The sequence below is a fragment of the Tachyglossus aculeatus genome, chromosome 1 (genome assembly GCF_015852505.1).
Source record: "Tachyglossus aculeatus isolate mTacAcu1 chromosome 1, mTacAcu1.pri, whole genome shotgun sequence".
Classification (NCBI taxonomy): Eukaryota; Metazoa; Chordata; class Mammalia; order Monotremata; family Tachyglossidae; genus Tachyglossus; species Tachyglossus aculeatus.
The window spans coordinates 56036880-56056107 of record NC_052066.1 but is presented as its reverse complement, the minus strand read 5'-3'; the positions used below and the strand labels follow the sequence as shown (position 1 = coordinate 56056107).

At 41.7% G+C, this 19228-nt stretch overlaps 1 non-coding gene across 1 annotated transcript; it reads right to left on the bottom strand.

Moving 5' to 3' along the window:
• Positions 1-12392: 12392 nt before the first annotated feature.
• Positions 12393-12528, bottom strand: LOC119935733. The gene has a single exon (XR_005453425.1). It is a non-coding gene; the product is annotated as a small nucleolar RNA SNORA7 (small nucleolar RNA).
• Positions 12529-19228: the final 6700 nt, after the last annotated feature.

Here is a 19228-nt window from a genome sequence, read left to right as displayed (position 1 = left end):
GAAAATCCTGCACTGCCTATAAGCCAAAAGGACACACTCTGATTTCAAGTCTGTTCAAATCATTTTGAAATCAAGAACTCTGGTCTTCAAAATGTGACTTTTGAAGTCTTGATGTCTAGGAAAACAGTCTAATCTAAATTACACATCTCACCCCAAATGAGATCAATTCAAACCAGTATGACTAGATTTAGTAGGTAAGCAATTAGGTAAATTGCTTACATCAAACACTTTAAGTGGCTCCTTTTACTCCCACTATCTCAAAAATCTCTCTCTCTGTCATTTGCTAAGTGTTAGAAAAATTCATCTTAAGGAACAAATTTTATTTTGTTTCCTCAGCCTCTTGTATCAGGGTTTTAGTGGCCAGTTCAGTCAGAATTTACAATACAGACTGTCCTGGTACATCTAAGCTCAGTTTGCTGGGCCTCAAGAGAGCCTCCAACTTATAGTTGTACAAGACAAAAGACACCTTCATAAAAAACCCAGAATGAGAAACATCAATACAAGCCCTTCTCCAGACCAAGCATTCAAGAGAAATAAAAGAGATGTTGAATCCAAGCAGAATCCAAAAAAGAACTTTGCCTGAGTATTTTGAAAGCTATAAACTCTACCCGTTACCATACCTGCTCATAAATAATATTTTAACTAGAGATTCAATTGAAAAGAATGCACAAATATAAATTCAACTGAGATTTAAATCCAAAGACTAAGATTTCCACCAGAAAAATTCCAAAATAAAGCATCAAGCCCCACTTCCCTGGTTCCTTCTCACACTCTTAATTAGGGAATATGACCTTACCCATATGGAGGCTGTTCTGCAGAAGTAGTTGAATCAGAGTCTGAAGAGAAAAGGAGAGCCTCAGACCTTTCTCCCCACAAACAAGAGAACTTTACTCTGCTCAGGCCCACTATAGGGCAAAAGGGTGCCCCTGAGTCCATTGTGAGCAGTCCCTCTTTATTGCTGTATTGTACTTTCCAAGCTCTTAGTATAGTGCTCTGCATACAGTAAGCACTCAATAAACATGACTGAATGAATGAAAAATGTCATGAGTCATCACCATTGCTTCAGGAGCATTGTAGTTTCTCCTTTCCTTCCCTGCAATTTCCTAACCAACTTCAGAAAGACCTTTTGGATACTTTGAACATCTCTAACTGAAGATTGACCCTAAATCAACCCAGCCAACATTTTGGCAATTTAAATGTGAGAATTTGATAGCTTCCTTTGTTTCACCACCTCCTTCACTTCACAAATGATGCATTGCCCAAATAATCAAGTACCCTCTCCTGTTTCTAATTAGTTTCACAAATCTGCTTCAGCTTCCAGCATTCTCCAGTTCCCAGACCCCTAAGATTCAGATCATAGATACTGCTACCCTTGATACTGCTACTCAACCTGGCAGCTCCTTGCCATTAAAAAGGAGTTTGTTTGCTGTCAGGCAACAGAAAACAGAAACATCGGCAGCTCAGAAAGAATTAAGGATTTGGATATCACCCAATAATCCTGAGGCATTTCAGAGACAGAAACGTATAATGTCAGTAGCTCAGGGTGGGCTCTTTGTTCTCAGGAAAAAATGGTGGCAGTGGAATATTTACTTTGCATGCAGCAAGATAATACATTTCAATCCAGAGAAAGAGAAGGCTCTTTCTGCATTAATAATTCAGGACAGGGCTGAGCAGTCTCTGCTTCAAGTTTCAAAAGCATCATAAAGGTCAAAGAATCACCAATTCAAGTCCTGAAGTAAATATACTAAGCACTATATAGTGTATTAAATAGAAAAAAAGACCTATTAAATAAGACGAAACATTAAACCCCAAGTTCATTCTATTCCGTATGAACACTACAGAGATTCTGAAACACTGGGGAAAGAAAAGGCTGCTAAAATCACTTGCTAACATTTTCTCTCTCTATATGGTCATAATCATCATCAGTGGTATTTGAATCCCCATTTTGAAGATGAAGAAACTGAGGCACAAAGAAGTTATATAATTTTCCCAAGACCAGACAACAAGTGGTGGGGTCGGGGTTGGAACTCAGGGTCTCTGACACCCAGGCCTGTGTTCCTTCTACTAAGCCATGTTGCTTCCCACTCTACTTCAAATTATCAATGGCAGTAATAATAATAATAACATTGATGGCATTTGTTAAGCGCTTACTATGTTCTAAGCGCTGGGGAGGATACAAGGTGATCAGATTGTCCCACATGGGGCTCACAGTCTTAATCCCCATTTTACAGATGAGGTAACTGAGGCACAGAGAAGCTAAGTGACTTGCCCAAGGTCACACAGCTGACAATTGGCAGAGCTGGGATTTGAACCCATGACCTCTGACTCCAAAGCCCATATTCTTTCCATTGAGCCGCGCTGCTTCTCAGCCCCAAGGTCATTGACATAGTCTCTTAGAATTTTTTTTTCAAGAACACTTCTTTTGCAACATGTAAGGATGGTATTTTTTCCCAAAAGAGAGCCAGTTTCTCTCAAGCATCAATCTAATCCTGGGGATCGAGAGAGGGACTTTGGGTAGCTGCATTCACTCTCTCAAAACACTGTGTTCCATTTAGCGAATTACTGCTTTTGTGCATTGGAGGTAATTGTCATTATGTGAAGGTTTGACAGGAATTCAACTTGTACTTCCCAAGCGCTTAGTACAGTGCTCTGCACACAGTAAGCACTCAATAAATATGATTGATATTGATTGATTGATTGATTGATTGGAAACTAACATTGATTGAGATGGTAGCGGAAGACAGGGAGGCAGGATATACTAATTCCATAAACTAGGGAAGAAAAATGAGGAATTGGTATACTCAGATTTTCTGATTCTTGAGCTCCTTTAGAGTCAGTTAATGGCCTTTTCAGACCACTGAAGCACTACTGAGTTGATTAATACACAAAGGCAGTGCATATTCTGCCAAACAGCTTTCCTCTACCATTTCAATTATACACTAGCATTCCCAATTTCCTGACCTGAGCCTTTGCCCGTTTCAACTGTTTACCTTTCTCTCCACACCAGGAAAATTGCGGTAAGGACAGTAATGATTCTTGAATGACAGCTGGAATAGTAATAATAGTTTTAATTGAGCATCCACTTAGTACACACTGTAGTAAGAGTGTGGGAAAGTAAAAGACATGTTTCCTGGCTGTAGGAACTTAAAATCTAAAGAAAACCTGAGCAAGTAATAAAGTGTGAATAAAGAGTCAATCAATCAACGGTGCTCATTGTGTGCAGAGACTGCACTAATTGCTTGAAAGACCTCAACACAAAAGAGTTGGTAGACATGTTTCTTTCCCACAGGAAGCTCATAGTTTAGAGGAGGAGATAGACATTAAAGTACAGATTTGTACATATGCGCTGTGGGGCTGAGGGTGCAGTGAATAAAGAAGATAAATAGTGCTATCAGAGGAGGATAAATCAAAAGAAAATGAAGTAAATCTGTTTTTTTCTTCATTGGCGGCTTGTGGCATTGACTTGGGCATGAGTGGCTACAATAGCAGTAATGGAGTTAATTGCATGAGTGGCTACAATAGCAGTAATGGAGTTAATTGAGAAACTACTGAGTTCAGAACAAGGTAGTAAGAGTTGGGAAAGTACAACAGAAGTAAGAAACATGATCCCAAAAGTTTACAATCTACTGAGGCCCTAAATAAGGTAGACAGTGTACATAAAGAAGATAAAGAAAGCAGGAAAGGAGTTAAATTCAATAAAATATTTTGGAAAATCTTTCTCTTGTCTTTCTTGACTTTCACTGGCACCTGTGACATTGACTCTTCAGTATCAATAGCAAGAGGAAGGAAATATTATTGAAACAGAATCACAGGAGAGGTCTCCTGCCTCCTCTCAAACTCTACCCTCTCGGGACACAGTGCCTGTTTAATAAATGCTATTGATTGATGGATTGATTGACTGGAAATAGGTACATCTTCAATTGTACACTCCATATCTACTTTCTTGCTGCATATGGAATCTGAAATTCTTCAAATTTAAAACAAAATGTGAATGCATGTTTTCCTTCCCAAAGGAAAAGTCATCCTTTCAGTCACCTCATGTGTTCTTCTAAAAGAGTTTCCCCTTTAGTCTGGGCCAGCACCTGCAGCATGTAAGATTGAAGTTCTTAAAGGCTGGGAAAAAATGGATCAAGAGGGATTTAAATTTATAACACAAGAGCTCATAGAGGGAAGCTTTATTGCTCAGGTTTTCATGATAAAAGGATGTAAAAACCAGGGATGGTCTGAAATAACTAATGGCCATTACATACCCATTAAGGTATTCTTTCTATGCAGAATCACTGACTCTATTGATAACATCTAGACATCCAGCTGGGCTTTTTAAGTAACACTAAGCTCTAATTAGAATTGTTGCAGATATCTGCAACCCTAGATGAACATCTCTGTTCCAGGATTGTGTTTTTAGCAGCGGGGCTCAGTGGAAAGAGCACGGACTTTGGAGTCAGAGGTCATGGGTTCAAATCCCTGCTCTGCCATTTGTCAGCTGTGTGACTTTGGGCAAGTCACTTAACTTCTCTGTGCCTCAGTTACCTCATCTGTAAAATGGGGATTAAGACTGTGAGTCCCCCGTGGGACAACCTGATCACCTTGTAACCTCCCCAGCGCTTAGAACAGTGCTTTGCACATAGTAAGCGCTTAATAAATGCTATTATTATTATTGTTGTTGTTATTATTATTATTATTATTATTATGTGCCAGGCACTGAACTAAGTAATGAGATAGATTCAAGCTAATCAGGTTGGACACAGTCTATGTCCCACTTGAGGGCTCACAATATTAATCCCTATTTTCCAGATGAGGTGACTGAGGCACAGAGAAGCTAAGTGCCTTGCCCAAGGTCACACAGCAGACAAGTAGTTTTTTGAGTTTATTCAGGGCAAGAAGACCACGAAGTAATAGTAGTAATGATAACAGTGATGATGATAATAATTGTGGTGTTTGTTAATAATAAAAATTATGGTATTTGTTAAGCACTTACTGTATCCCTGGCACTGTACTAGCATGGCTCAGTGGAAAGAGCACAGGCTTGGGAGTCAGAGGTCATGGGTTCAAATCCCGGTTCTGCCACTTGTCAGCTGTGTGACTTTGGGCAAGTCACTTAACTTCTTCTAGACTGTGAGCCCACTGTTGGGTAGGGACCGTCTCTATACATTGCCAACTTGTACTTCCCAAGTGCTTAGTATAGTGCTCTACACACAAGTGTTCAATAAATACGATTGATTGATTGATTGATTCTCTGTGCCTCAGTTACCTCATCTGTAAAGTGGAGATTAAGATTGTAAGCCCCACATGGGACAACCTGATCACCTTGTATCCTCCCAAGTGCTTAGAACAGTGCTTTGCACATAGCAAGTGCTTACCAAATACCAAAATTATTATTATTATTATTATTATTACCAGCAAATCCAGTTGGACACAGTCCCTGTCCCATGTAGGACTCACAGAAAAATCCCTATTTTACAGATGAGGTAACTGAGGCCCAGAAAAATAAAGTGATTTGCCCAAGGTCACACAGCAGACAAGTGTCAGAGCTGAGATTAGAACTCATGATCTTCTGACTCCCAGGCCTGTGCTCTATCCATTATGCCATCCTGCTTCATGCTTACTGTGTAAGAATTTAATTTAATTTGAGAAGCATTATGCCCTAGAGGGTAGTACACAGGCCTGGGAGTTAGAAGCAGTGTGGTTTAGAGGAAAGAGCATGGACTTGAGAGTCAGAGGATGTAGGTTTTAATCTCGCCTCTGCCACATGTCTGCTGTGTGACCTTGGGCAAGTCACTTAATTTCTCTGTGCCTCAGTTACCTCATCTTTAAAATGGGGATTAAAAGTGTGAGCCCCACGTGGGATAACCTGATTACCCTGTGTCTACCCCAGTGCTTAGAACAGTGGTTGGCACATCAATCAATCAATCAATCGTATTTATTGAGCGCTTACTGTGTGCAGAGCACTGTACTAAGAGCTTGGGAAGTACAAGTTGGCAACATATAGAGACGGTCCCTACCCAACAGTGGGCTCACAGTCTAGAAGGGCTTACAGTCTAGAAGTCTAGACAGTCTAGACATAATAAGTGCTTAACAAATACTATTATTATTATAAGCCTGGCTCCACTACCTGTCTGCTAGGTGGCCTTGGATAAGTCACTTCACTTCCTCTGTGCCTCAGTTACTCATCTGTAAAATGGGGATTATGACTGTGAGCCCCACGTGGGACAGCAACTGTGTTCAACCTGATTAGTTTGCATCTACTCAGCATAGTACAGTGCCTGGCATTGTACTAACAAATGTCATTAAAAAATTCACATTTTTAGAGATGAAGCTTAGAAACGTTAACTTCCCAAGGTCACACAGCAGACAGGTGGAGGAGCTGGGATTGGAATGCGGGTCCTCTGACTTCTAAACCTGACTCCTCTTTCTATGAAGCCAGACTACTTCCCCAAGTAAAAGTAAAATTTTCTAAAATGTCTGGAATTCCAGTTTTAGCCCACATTGTAGTGATTATACTAGAATAGATGGATTTTTCCCTTAATTTTATCACGGGATGTCAGGTGAGTGTTCACTGAATCTTTCAGCTGGAAAAGCTTCTCTAGTCAAGTTAGGGATTGCAGTGCCAAGTCCATGAGGAGTGTTTAACCCATTCTTATCTTACTGTTCAGGTTTTGAGCTCTCCTGATAATTTTAATTTCAAATATATGTTTAATATAACTCAGACTATGGCCTGATGCCCTCCTCATCCCCCCCATACTTTGTTTCAATAGTTAAGTCCACTGGTATTAGCAAGAAACAAATCTGAAAGTCTTTTTTTTTTATCTGAGTGTCATATTCAACAGTAGCTCGCAAACAAATGGAAGCCAATAGCTCATTGTCTAAAGAAGTTTCAGAGATTTTCAGTTCAGTGACCCCAGGCTATTTCTACCACCCCTGGCATCCACTTCAATACATCAATCAATCAATCAATCAATCGTATTTATTGAGCGCTTACTGTGTGCAGAGTACTGTACTAAGCGCTTGGGAAGTACAAGTTGGCAACATATAGAGACAGTCCCTACCCAACAGTGGGCTCACAGTCTAAAAGGGGGAGACAGAGAACAAAACCAAACATACTAACAAAATAAAATAAATAGAATAGATGGGTACAAGTAAAATAAATAACTAAATAAATAGAATAATAAATATGTAGAAACATATATACATATATACAGGTGCTGTGGGGAAGGGAAGGAGGTAAGATGGGGGGATGGAGAGGGGGACGAGGGGGAGAGGAAGGAAGGGGCTCAGCCTGGGAAGGCCTCCTGGAGGAGGTGAGCTCTCAGTAGGGCCTTGAAGGGAATACATGCCAATGGACACTTAGAGCCCATATGAGAGAAGGTGGGTGGCTCAGCCCAACCCATCATTACGGATGACAAAAAAGACTCTTTCTCTCTAAAGCTAAACTAACCCAAATCCATAAACAAGCAATTCAGTATTGGTCTCTTGGATGCTCAGTAATGTTTAGGATAGTGTCACCATGATTGGACAAGGGACTAATAAAGATTGCCTTTAACCATAAACCCAAATGTTGTTTTCGAACTTGAGCAATCTAAAGATACACATATAATAATATCAATAATAATAATAATGGCATTTATTAAGCGCTTACTATGTGCAAAGCACTGTTCTAAGTGCTGGGGAGGATACAAGGTGAGCAGGTTGTCCCACATGGGGCTCACAGTCTTAATCCCCATTTTACAGATGAGGTAACTGAGGCACAGAGAAGTTAAGTGACTTGCCCAAGTCACACAGCTGACAATTGGTGGAGCTGGGATTTGAACCCATGACCTCTGACTCCAAAGGCTGGGCTCTTTCCACTGAGCCATGCTGCTTCTCCTATGTATATGGGACATATACATGTCCCATCTATGGGAAGCCTTTAGTGGCTTGGCAGTTCTGGTTGTCAAGTTCCTCTTAGAATAGTATAATAGGTCTAATTGAGAATAATAATAGTAATAATTATGCCATTGTAAAATGCTTATTGTGTGTCAAGCACTGTTCTAGGAGCTGGGCTAGATACAGTCTCTTTCCCACATGGGGCTCACATTCTTAATCCCCATTTTATAGATGAGGTAACTGAGGCCCAGAGAAGTGAAGTGACTTGCTCAAGGTCACACAGCAGACATGTGGCAGAGACAGGATTAGAATCCAGGTCCTTCTGACTCCCAGGACCATGGTCTATCCATTAAACCATGCTGCCCTTACCCAGAATTTTATGTGAATGCAAACCTTGTGCTTTTAATTTTGCTCTGAACTCAGAAATTTTCAAATGTGAATTATGAACCCTTAAGAAATTAGTATTTAAGATATGGATAGATCAAAGGTAGAAAAAAAGGAAAAACTTGTCAAGACTTGGGAAGTAGGAGATAGAAGAGAAGGGAAGGGAGGGAAGAAAATACGTCAAGAAAGGAAGAGAGAGCAGGCACAGGAAGACATTGCCTGATTTTTCTTTAGGGGTTGCTTATAAAATCACACACATCCTAACTCAGCTCTGGTTTTAGTTGAAGAAATAGCCCAGGGTTAGCATTAATATCTCTAAAACAGTGCCATAGAAGCTGCATGGCTCAGTGGAAAGAGGGTGGGCTCGGGAGTCAGAAGTCATGGGTTCTAATCCTGGCTCCACCACTTATCAGCTGTGTGACTTTGGGCAAGTCACTTGACTTCTCTGTGCCTCAGTAACCTCATCTGGAAAATGGGGATTAAGACTGTGAGCCCCATGTGGGACAACATGATTACCTTGTATCTCCCCCAGCACTTAGAACAGTGCTTGGCACATAGTAAGTGCTTAACAAATACCAAAATTATTATTATTATTATATTTCTAGCAATAAGTGAGTTTGAGCTGTTTATATTAGGACATTTTGATTGTTAAGGTTAACTCTTCCTTTAGAAGCATATTTTTGCATTATATATTAGACCATTTTCTTGAGTAATAGATGTCTTGCTATTTATGCACTATATTTCTAACTTCTAAAATAGATTGTTGAAGTTCATATCACTGAAAAACATCAAGAAGTTTCACTGAGAAAGAATACAAGTTACCTCAGCCCAAACATATGTGAAGAACCACCACATTAATATGACCAGATGTCCAAAGGTAGATTAGGCCATCAGATATGGCCTAATCAGTGCACTGCACACAGTAAGCGCTCAATAAATACGATTGATGATATGGTCCCACCACGTGGCATAGTGGAAAGAGCACGAGCTTGGGAGTCAGAGGATGTGGGTTCTAATCCCAGCTCCACCACCTGTCTGCTGTGTGACCTTGGGCAAGCCACTTCACTTCTCTGTGTCTCAGTTACCTCAACTGTAAAATGGGGATTAAGACTGGGAGCCCCATGTGGGACAACCTGATATCCACCCCAGCATTTAGAACAGTGCTTGGCACATAATAAGTGCTTAATAAAAACAATCATCATCATTATTACCACTCAAAAATCACTAGCAGTGATAGTGACTGGCCTCTCTTTCTCAGTTTCTTCTCCTTTGTAGCCTTGGACTACTCTCCCATTACCTTTGTTCTGAGATAGTCTCAAACTGTATCCCACTGGGAGCTACAGAAAATATAGTCACTCTTCATAACACCAATGCAATTATATATTTATTTGCTGTGTTTACTTATACCCATCCTGTTTATAAACAGGGAATGTGTCCACCAATTCCATTACATTGTACTCTCCCAAGTGCTTAGTATAGCGCTCTGCCCACAGAAAGCACTCAATAAATACAATTGACTGATATGCATACTTGAATCCATTAATCAATCAATGATATTGAGTGCTTACTGTGGGCAGAGCAACATTTGAATTTCCATGTCTGTGTTCCCAGTTAACATCAGCAGAGAACATGCCCTGTGCTTCTGTTTTATCGCCCAAGTATACCGCACTTAGTAGGTGCTCAGTAAATAACACTGTTACTAGTCATAGAAACTTATTTACACACGTCTTTCATCCATTCATTTATATATGTGTACTCATTTATTTATACTGAGGCTTTTAGTTTTAAATTCTTTTTATATTTGCTCCCTTAACAGAGTGTAAGCTCCTTGTGGGCAGAGAACATATCACTTCATTATTCTATATTCTTCAAATTCATTCATTCATTCATTCAATAGTATTTATTGAGTGCTTATTGTTTGCAGAGCACTGTACTAAGCACTTGGGAAGTACAAGTTGGCAACATATAGAGACGGTTCCTACCCAACAGCGGGCTTACAGTCTAGAAGGGGGAATGCACTATACAAAGTGGGAATTCAATAAATGCTACTACAACAAGTAGTAATAATAAAATTTCCTAAGTATTTACAATGTAACAAGACTGTGTAGTACTTGAAGTAGCGTGACCTAGTGGAAAGAGCACCAGCCTAGGACTCAGAGAACCTGGGTTCAAATCCACATCTGAAAGTTGCCCGCTGTATGACCTTGAGAAAACCACTTAACTTCTCTATGATTCAGTTCCCTCATCAGCAAAGTGAGGACTCAATACCTGTTCTCCCTCCTAATTAAACCATTAACCACATGTGGGGGCAGATTATCTTGTATCTAGCCCATCACTTTGTACGGTGCTTTAAAAAAACCACAATTAGAAAATACCACAATTTTAGGAAAATACTACATGGATAAGATAGAGTCAGGGTCTATACTACTGCTGCTACTACTACTAATACTAGTATCACTTCATCATTCTCTCTGTTCAGAATCACTTCAAAGCAGAAATGCCAGGTATTTGATATACTTTTCCAGTTACTAAATATTCAAGCTTCTTTTTGTGCGGGTCAGGTTGCACAGAGTAGGTTAATGATCATTTTCTTTGCAGTTGTGGAATCCCCTCTGCTCAGAGAGCACAGTAGTTGCTAAATGAAGCACTTAATTGACATTATTTGGACTGATCTTATGCTTCTGTTTGACCTCTAACTTAGAAATCAAATATTCAAGTGTGGGGTATTTTTTCTCCTCAAAGAAAATGCAGGACTTGTATTCTGGTTCTTCCATTTTTAGGAGGTGGGAGGAGAGTGAAAAACCCCTTCTCATCCCATGGTCAGATTCAGAACTGAAAGTCAATAGTTCTGTGAGTTTTTTTGTGTTTGTTTTTAGGAGTGGAGGTGGCAGGAAGAGAAGAAAAGCACAAACTCAATTGTTGCTTTTCAGAGTTCAAAGCTGATAAACCATTGATGTTGAAATGTTTTCCAAATGAATGTGTGACTGAAAAGATTGATTCATGGCCAAGAATCCTTTACACAGAATGAATTAATAAAAATGATCTTTTGCTTTCCTAAGGGACCTGTCATTGTTTTTATTCTAGTGATTATTTGTAATAATTATGGTATTTGTTAAGTGCTTACTATGTGCCAGGCACTGTTCTAAGTGCTGGGGTAGATACAAGGTAATCAGTTTGTCCCACATGGAGCTCACCCTCTTAATCCACATTTTACAGATGAGGTAACTGAGGCACAGAGAAGTGAAGTGGCTTGCCCAAGGTCAAACAGCAGACAAGTGGCAGAGCTGGGATTAGCACCCATGTCCTCTGACTCCCAAGGCCATGCTCTTTCCACTAAGCCATGCTGCTTCTCAATATTATGTCATTATTATTAAACATTATTAATGTAAATTATTAATACTAATTACATATAATATACTAATAATTATAATTTTGGTTTTCAATATTTGTTATTGGACCTCATTAAGGTCACATCTCCCTCAAGATCCCTTCTTGGATTAAACCCTCTTTCCCTGACTCCCTTTCTCTTCTGTGTCATCTATTCATTTGTATCTGTATCCCTTTGGGCACTTGATATTCACCCCCACCCTCAGTCCCACAAGGATTTATGTACATATCCATAACGTATTTGTTTATATTAATATCTGTCTCCCCTTCTTGATTGTAAGATCACTGTGAGCAGGGAACTTTACCAACACTATTGCACTGTACTCTACACCAAGAAATTAGTTAAGTACTCTGCACATGGTAAGTGCTAAGTAAATACCATTGATTGATTGATTAAGTGCTTACTACCTTCATTCATTCAATCATATTTATTGAGTGCAAAAGACTGTACTAAATGCTTGAGAGAGTACAATATAACAGTAAAAAAACATATTTCATTCCCAAAGCAAGCTTATTTAATCACTGGGGTTGTTGTTGTCTTATGCTGTTGAGTAGTGTCCGACTCATAACAATGCCATGGACACATCTCTCCCAGAATATCCCACCTCCATCTGCAATTGTTCTCATAATGTATCCATAGAGTTTTCTTAGTAAAAATACGGAAGTCTTTTACCATTGCCTTCTTCCACGCAGTAAGCTTGAATCTCCTCCCCTCGACTCTCTCCCATGCCGCAGCTGCCCAACACAGGTGACTTTTGACTTATAGCAAATTAACTTCCACTCACTAGCCACTGCCCAAGTTAGGAATGGAATGGGTAGGCCTCTGCTTGACTCTCCTTCCCATAGTCGAGACTGGGAGAGCACTGGAAACTCTCCAGATGCGACCCGGGAATCACTGGGGTAGATACAAGATAATTTGATCAAAGTCTCTGTCATATCTGAGGTATTTCATCCTCATTTTACAGATGAGTGAACTGGGGAACAGAGAAGTTAAATAACTTTCCCTAGGTCACACAGAAGACAAGGTCACACAGAAGACAAGTGGCAGAGCCACTGTCTTCAGAAAAGTCTCAGCATAAATGAGTTACCACATTTCCAAATGCAGCAGACCTGACAGGCCTAGAGTTGACACTGCTGTTTTCCACAATCCATGACTATTTAATAATAATAATAATAATAATAATAATAATGGCATTTATTAATGTCTTCTAGACTGTGAGCCCGCTGTTGGGTAGGGACTGTCTCTATGTGTTGCCGACTTGTACTTCCCAAGCACTTAGTACAGTGCTCTGCACACAGTAAGCGCTCAATAAATACTATTGATTGATTTATTAAGCACTTACTCTGTGCAAAACACTGTTCTAAGCACTGGGGAGGTAACAAGGTGATCAGGTTGTCCCACAGAGGGCTCACAGTCTTAATTCCCATTTTACAAGAGAGGTAACTGAGTCCAAGAGAAGTTAAATGACTTGCCCAAAGTCACACAGCTGACAATTGACGAAGCAGGGATTTGAACCCATGACCTCTGACTCCAAACCTGGGCCTGATATTCAGAGGACTTGGGTCTAATCCCAGGCCCACCACTTACCTGTTGTTTGACTTTGGGCAAGTCACTCAATTTCTCTGTGCCTCAGTTCCCTCATCTGCAAAATCAATCAATCAATCATATTTATTAAGCATTTACTTAGTGCTTGGGAGAGTACAATATAACAATATAATGGGGATTATAATGGAGATTCAATTCCTGGTCTCCCTCCTACTTACACTGTGAGCCCCAGTGAAACCTGATTAGCACATAGTAAGCACTTAACAAATACTACTCTTATTAAGAATTGACCCAAAGTTTGAAATGGCATTTAGAAACCAAATGCCTATTCCCTTTTTGCATCCTCCAACATTGTTACATTGACCAGTTAAATAATAATAATAACTGTTAATTGCGTACTATGTGCCAAGCACTGTTCTGGGCGTTGGGATAGATACAAGATAATCAGGCTGTCAATCAATCAATCAATCAATCAATCGTATTTATTGAGCGCTTACTATGTGCAGAGCACTGTACTAAGTGCTTGGGAAGTACAAATTGGCATCACATAGAGACAGTCCCTACCCAACAGTGGGCTCACAGTCTAAAAGGGGGAGACAGAGAACAGAACCAAACATACCAACAAAATAAAATAAGTAGGATAGAAATGTACAAGTAAAATAAATAAATAAATAAATAAATAGAGTAATAAATATGTACAACCATATATACATATATACAGGTGCTGTGGGAAAGGGAAGGAGGTAAGACGGGGGGATGGAGAGGGGGACGAGGGGGAGAGGAAAGAAGGGGCTCAGTCTGGGAAGGCCTCCTGGAGGAGGTGAGCTCTCAGCAGGGCCTTGAAGGGAGGAAGAGAGCTAGCTTGGCGGATGGGCAGAGGGAGGGCATTCCAGGCCCGGGGGATGACGTGGGCCGGGGGTCGATGGCGGGACAGGCGAGAGCGAGGTACAGTGAGGAGATTAGTGGTGGAGGAGCGGAGGGTGCGGGCTGGGCAGTAGAAGGAGAGAAGGGAGGTGAGGTAGGAGGGGGCGAGGTGATGGAGAGCCTTGAAGCCCAGGGTGAGGAGTTTCTGCTTGATGCGCAGATTGATCGGTAGCCATTGGAGGTTTTTGAGGAGGGGAGTAATATGTCCAGAGCGTTTCTGGACAAAGATAATCCGGGCAGCAGCACGAAGTATGGATTGAAGTGGAGAGAGACACGAGGATGGGAGATCAGAGAGAAGGCTAGTGCAGTAGTCCAGACGGGATAGGATGAGAGCTTGAATTAGCAGGGTAGCGGTTTGGATGGAGAGGAAAGGGCGGATCTTGGCAATGTTGCGGAGCTGAGACTGGCAGGTTTTGGTGACGGCTTGGATGTGAGGGGTGAATGAGAGAGCGGAGTCGAGGATGACACCAAGGTTGCGGGCTTGTGAGACGGGAAGGATGGTAGTGCCGTCAACAGAGATGGGAAAGTCAGGGAGAGGACAAGGTTTGGGAGGGAAGACAAGGAGCTCAGTCTTCGACATGTTGAGCTTTAGGTGGCGGGCGGACATCCAGATGGAGATGTCCTGAAGGCAGGAGGAGATGCGAGCCTGGAGGGAGGGGGAGAGAGCAGGGGCAGAGATGTAGATCTGGGTGTCATCAGCGTAGAGATGATAGTTGAAGCCGTGGGAGCGAATGAGGTCACCAAGGGAGTGAGTGTATATTGAGAACAGAAGGGGACCAAGCACTGAACCTTGGGGAACCCCCACAGTAAGAGGATGGGAGGGGGAGGAGGAGCCTGCAAAAGAGACTGAGAAAGAACGACCGGAGAGATAAGGCTGTCCCATGTGGGACTCACAGTCTTAATCCCCATTTAACAGAAGAGGGAACTGAGGTCAAGAGAAGGGAAGTGACTTGTCCAAGGTCCCACAGCTGATAAATGGTGGAGCCGGGATTAGAACCCATGACCTATGACATCCAAGCCCAGACTCTTTCCATTGAGCCACAGATCCAGTATCCAGACCTGATTTACTCAATTGATAATGGAGGAAAGCATCATTCTTCAAACTATAAATTCCCTGTGCACAGGGAAACTGTCTTCCAACCCTGATATACTCTCCCAAGCACTTAGTATAGTGTTTTGCACACATGAAGCACTTTATAAATACCACTGATAGATCAACTGGTGGTTTTAAGGAAAGTTTTGTTAAAATGTTCTTGCCAGCTCTAAGGGATTCTCTCTTTGTCTCTGAAAGGGGTGGGGACATCTTCCACTCTTTACAGAGGTACTGGGTTTATTTTTCAGGGATGCATTTTTAAAAACCTGGATTAATTTAGTTTGCTGAAACTTGTGTCTCTTTTTCAGCCTTAGTGCCCCAGACGTTGTGGGACATTTTTCTTATCTTTCTCCACATCCCCACTCTGGGTTCTGATTAGCATCTCTTTTTTTCAGCATCAGGACTTGACTCAAGTTATTGACATAGCATTGTTTGGATTTCTTTAAATAACTTCTTGATCTCAAAATTATTTTCAAGCACCCAACCCAGCAGTTGTCTGAAAGTGAGCACACAGTCCTAATAACCGGTAAAAATAATTGTGATTCCTTTTCATTCAGGGCTGCTTTAAGTTTGTGAGATTACTACTGAGAAATCTTAAGTCTCAAGGATTTTGAAATTCACTTCCCCAGATGATTTGGTTATCCAGACTGTAAGCTCTTTGTGGGCAGGGATTATGTCTTCCAACCGTATTATATTGTGCAGTCCCATGCACTTAGTACAGTGCTTTGCACAAAGTAAGCACTCAAATAAATACCATCGATTGATGTGGAGATGTAATGGTGTCTTCGGTGCAAAGGTTTAGATAGTATCAAGAGATGACATTCAATTGGCACTATTTGGCATCATATTATAACACATTTTAGGTCTCACTGTCAGTCAGTGATATTTCAATAAGGTGTATTGTTTGGGTCTTGGATCATCTCATGAGCTTGGTTTGCCTGATTAGAGGGCAATTTTTAATAATAATAATGATTGTATTTGTTAAGCGCTTACTATATGCCGAGCACTGTTGTAAGTGCTAAAATAGATACAAGGTAATCAGGTTGGTCCACGTGGGGCTCACAGTCTCAATCCTCATTTTACAGATGAGGTAACTGAGGCACAGAGAAGTTAAGTGACTTGCCCAAGGTCACACAGCAGACAGGTGGCAGAGCCGGGATTAGAACACATGACAAGAGGCAAAGTCGGAATTAGAACCCATGACCTCAGACTCCCAAGCCGTGCTCTTTCAACCAAGCCACACTGCTTCTCCAGCATGCTGCTAGCATGCTGCCTCTCTAGTTTTTAGCATTATAGTGTTTGCTGAGTGTCAGAATTCTAAGTATGTTGCACTATTTTAAGTGCTTGTGAAAGTACAGACAAAATTTGCTCAAGACATCAATCAAGCAATGGCATTTATTGAACATTTACTGTGTGCAAAGTGGTTTCTAAATGCCATTTCAAACTTTGGGTCAACTCTTAGTAAGAGTTGTATTTGTTAAGTGCTTACTATGCTGCAACGCTGCTATGCAGCACTGCAACATTGAGTACTGAGAGGAAAGCAGCAGAGTCGCCCCACAGTTCTGATGGGTGTTCCCCAGCATGCTCTCAGCTTCTTCCCATTCACCATTCTCTTTCTTTCTTATTCAATTCCACCTATGCCCTGAGCCCTCTTTCCTTCTAAAACCCCACACACCTCAATCTTATTCCTTGTTTCTCCACCTACTGTCCTCTCCCACCTCCGTTTCCTTTCCCATTTCCCATTCCCACAACTCAATACTACTGAGGCTTGTAATCTTGCTCCCTTTTTAGTATCCATCTACATGCACTCCCTTTAAGAACTCATTGGCTCCCATGGCTTCAACTACCACCTCTAATAATAATAATAATAATAATTTATTAAGCCCTAACTATGTGCAAAGCACTGTTCTAAGCACTGGGGAGGTTACAAGGTGATCAGGTTGTCCCACGGGGGCTCACAGTCTTAATCCCCATTTTACAGGTGAGGTCACTGAGGCACAGAAAATTTAAGTGACTTGCCCAAAGTCACACAGCTGACACTTGATGGAGTCAGGATTTGAACCCATGACCTCTGGCTCCAAAGTCCGTGCTCTTTCCACTGAGCCACGATGCTCCTCTACTCAGGTGATCCTCTCTTCCTCTCTGCAGTATTACATTTCCTCCTGATTTCAGGACATCTCTACCTTAGGTATCTTGCTGACATCTCAGATTTAACATGCCCAAAACAGACCTTCTCTTTTTCCCAGCCAAACCTTTGCCTTCTCTTGACTTTCCCATCACTGAAGACAACACCATCCCTATCTCACACTTAACCTTGGCATCATCCTTGATTTATCTCTCTAATTCAAAACACTTATTTAATCTGTCATCAAATCCTATCAATTCTACTTTTACCTCATCTCTAGAACATATCCTTTCCTCTCCATCCCAACTGCTACCAGTCTTACCCAAGCACTTATCCTCTCCCACTTTGATTATTGCATCAGCCTCCTTGCTGGCCACCCTGCCTCTTGTCTCTCCCCATCTGAGTCCTTACTACATTCTGCTGCCAGAATCATTTTCCTAGAAAAAGTTCAGCTCATGTCTCCTGACTTCTCAAAACCTTCCACCAATGGTTGCCCATCAAATCTCTGAATCAAACAGAAATGCCTTACCATCAGCCAATGGTCAATGGCTTCTTCTCCACTGCTTTCAAAAATACCCATGTCTCCCTTATCCTAAAAAAACACTCCCTTGACCCCATGGCTCCTTCCAGTTATCACCTCACCTCCCTCCTACCATTCTGCTAAACTCCTTGAGAAAGTTGTCTACACCTGCTGTCAAATTCCTCTCCTCCAATTCTCTCCTTGACCCCCTCCAATCTGGTTTCTGTCCCCTTCATTCCACAGAAACTGCCCTCTCAAAGGTCACCAGTGATCTCCTTCTTACCAAATCCAACAGTCTCTACTCTGTCCTAATCCTCTTTTACCTCTCAGCTACATTCAACAGTCAACTACCCCCTTCTCGTGGAAACATTATCCAAACTTGGCTTCATTGATTCTATCCTCTCCTGGTTCTCTTCATCTCTCTGGCTGTTCATTCTCAGCCCTCAGGTCCCTGAGGTCCCTGGGGTCCCTCAGTTTCAGTTCTGGGTCCCCTTCTATTCTCCATATACACTCACTCCCTTGGAGAACTCATTCGCTCCCATGACTTCAAATATGACCTCTATGTGGAAGATGTCCAAATCTACATCTCCAGCCCCAATCTCTCTCCCCCTCTGCAGTCTTGCATTTCCTTATGCCTTCAAGACATCTCTACTTAGATAATAATAATAATGTTGGTGTTTGTTAAGTGCTTACTATGTGCCAAGCACTGTTCTAAGCGCTGGGGAGGATACAAGGTAATCAAGGTTGTCCCCCTTGGGGCTCACGGTCTTAATTCCCATCTTACAGAAGAGGGAACTGAGGCACAGAGAAGTTAAGTGACTTGCCCAAAGTCGCACAGCTGACAAGTGGTGGAACCGGTGGTTCGAACCCATGATCTCTGACTCCCAAGCCCGGGCCTTTTCCACTGAGTCACGCTGCTTATCCCATCACCTCAAGCTTTACATGTCCAAAACATGCCCTACTCAAGCCCTGTCCTCCCCAACTTTCTCATCACTGTAGATGGCACTATGATCCTTCCTGTCTCACAAGCCCATAACTTGGGCATTATCCTTGAGTCCTCTCTCTCATTCAACCCACATATTCAACCCACCACTAAATCTTGTTGGTTCCACCTGCGCAGCATTGCTGAAATCCACCCTTTCCTCTCCATCCAAACTGCTACCATGCTAATACAATCACTCATCCTACCCTACCTGAATTACTGCATCAGTTTCCTGTCTCTCCCCACTCCAGGCCATACTTCACTCTGCTGCTTGGATCATTTTTCTACAAAAACTTTCAGGACATTTCACCCCACTCCTCAAATGACCTCAGTAGCTGCCCATCCAACTCCACATCAAACAAATCTCCTCACCACTGGCTTTAAAGCACACCACTGCCTCACCT